This window comes from Colobus angolensis, unplaced genomic scaffold (genome assembly GCF_000951035.1).
Source record: "Colobus angolensis palliatus isolate OR3802 unplaced genomic scaffold, Cang.pa_1.0 Scaffold331, whole genome shotgun sequence".
In the NCBI taxonomy this organism is placed as follows: Eukaryota; Metazoa; Chordata; class Mammalia; order Primates; family Cercopithecidae; genus Colobus; species Colobus angolensis.
Window position 1 is genome coordinate 888,684 of NW_012116611.1, and position 2,858 is coordinate 891,541.

The window sequence follows — 2,858 nt, forward strand, 5'->3', positions numbered from 1 at the left end:
CTGCTGGATATACAATGCAAAAGCACAGAGTTGGACACTTCACAAAATGGATCGAAGGTGTACATTTAAAAACTGAAATTATAAAACTCTTTAAGGGAGGCATAGGTTGAAATCTGTGTGATCTTTTATTGGGCAAAAGTTCCTTAGACGTTACACCAAAGTCACAAGTAACATAAACAAGTATATAAATTGGACGTCATAAACATTAAAAGCTTTTTTTTCTCAAATAACATTATCAAAAAAGTAAAAAGCAGGTCTATAGAATAGTAGAAAATATTTGCAAATTGTATACCTCTTAAGGGTCTAGTGCTCAGAATATATAAAGAATTTTTACAAGTCAATAAACAAGGAAAATGACCCAATTGAAAGCTAGGTAAAAAAATATACAAATAGTGAGTCAGCATAGGAACAGATATTTGAGATCACTTGTTTTCAAGGACATAGAAAGCAAAATCAGTGACATATTGCTTTACAATCACTAATCTGGGTATAATACTATTTTAAAAAGAAAAAAGAAAAAAACAAGTATTGAAGACAAAGAGCAAGGTGAAGATGTGGAGAAGTTTGAATCTTCATACATTGGTGGTGAAAATGTAAAATGATGCAGACACTGTGAAAAATAGATTGGCAATAGCTCAAACAGTTAAAAATTAATTTACGATAGAACCCAGCAATTCTACTTGGTATATACCCAAGAAAATTGAAAACATCTTCAAACAAAGGCTTGTACAGTAATATGTATTTCAGTATTATTCCTGATAGTAAAAAATGTGGTATATCAATATAATGGGATATTTTTCAGTCATGAAGACTGAAGTACTGATACTTGCTACAGCATAAAAACATTATGCAAAGTGAAATAACTTAGACATAAACGGGTACATGTTGTATGTTCTCATTTACATAAAATGTCAAGAATAGACAAATCCACAAAAACAGAATGTAAATTAATGATTGCAAGGCCATAGACAGAGGAGAGAATTTGTAGTAACCGCTTATAGGTATGAGGTTTCCTTTTGAGGTGATGAAAATTTTCTACAAATATATAATGGTAATGGTTGCACAACATACAGAAACTACTAAAGAAACGCTGAAGCACATACTTTAAAAGCATTCATTTTATGATATGTAAATTATATCTGAAAAAACAAATATGTATATATATGCACATGTGTGTATATATATACACACACACGAATATATATAAATACGTGTAAGTGTATATGTACGTGTGTGTATATATACGTGTGTGTGTATATATATACGTGTGTGTGTGTGTGTATATATATATATATAGAGAGAGAGAGAGTATATATACTCAATGACCAAGTGATATTTATCTCAGGTATGTGTTTCTGCTTCAGCATCTGAAATTTAAACACTATAATTTACCATACTAATAGAATAAAGGCCCAAATTTACATGATCATATTCATAGATGCAGAGAAACAATTGACAAAACCTAACCAAGTTTTATGATAAAACTTTTACAAAACTAGGAATAGAAGGTAAGTTTCATGTTCTAATAGAGGGCAATCTATGAAAAACATACGGCTAATATACTATTTAATGTTGAGATAGTAAACTCTTTTTACTAATACGAGGAATAGGAAACAGATGTCTACTTTTGCCACCTCTATTTGACAACATTTTGGAGGTTCTAGCTAGGGTAGTTGGAGAGAAAAATTAAAGACAAAAGCTTCTAGACTGAAATGAAAGAGGTATAACTCTGGTTATTTACATAGAGTATAATCTAGAATCTAGAAAATCCTCAAGAATCCACACAAGTATTATTAGAATAGTAAATGAATTCAGGAAGTTTGCAGAATACAGGCTAAAGATATAAAAGATACAAAGCAAACTCTTTCTCTCTGCATATATATATGTATATATACACACACACACACACACACACACACACAGGGAAGAAGAGAGAGAGAGGAGACAGAAAGAGAGAGAGAGAAAGAAGAGAGAGAGAGAGAGGAGAGAGAGAGAGAGAGACACTCTGTTACCAAGGCTAGAGTGTAGTGGAGTAATAATAGCTCACTGCAGCTACAACCTCCCAGGTTCAAGCAATCCTGCCACCTCAGCCACTTGAGTAGCTAGGACAACACATGCATGCTATTATGCCTAGATAATTTTTTCATTTTTTGTAAAGACAGGGTTTCACTATGTTTCCCAGGCTGGTCTTGAACTTCTGAGCTCAAGCAATCCTGCCACCTCAGCTTCCCAAAGTGCTAAGATTACATGCATGAGCCATCATACCAGGCCAACAAGTTATATATTTTACATACTAGTAAAGAATACTCCAGGCCGGGCGCAGTGGCTCAAGCCTGTAATCCCAGCACTTTGGGAGGCCGAGACGGGCGGATCACGAGGTCAGAAGATCGAGACCATCCTGGCTAACACGGTGAAACCTCTACTAAAAAAATACAAAAAAATAGCTGGGCGAGGTGGCGGGCGCTTGTAGTCCCAGCTACTCGGGAGGCTGAGGCAGGAGAATGGCGGGAACCCGGGAGGCGGAGTTTGCAGTGAGCTGAGATCCGGCCACTGCACTCCAGCCTGGGTGACAGAGCGAGACTCCGTCTCAAAAAAAAAAAAAAAAAAAAAAGAATACTCCAAAAATAATATAAAAAAAACTAAGCACAATATTTTATTTACAATAGTCTCAAAAATAATAAAACAGCCAGACTTGGTGGTACAAGTGTGCAATCCCAGCATTTTGGGAGGCCAAGGTGGCAGAATCGCTTGAGCTCAGGAGTTCAAAACCAGCCTGGGCAACAGACTGAGACCATAGTTTTACAAAAGGAAAAATTAAGATTAGCTGGGCATAGTGGCACAAACATGTGGTCCCAGTT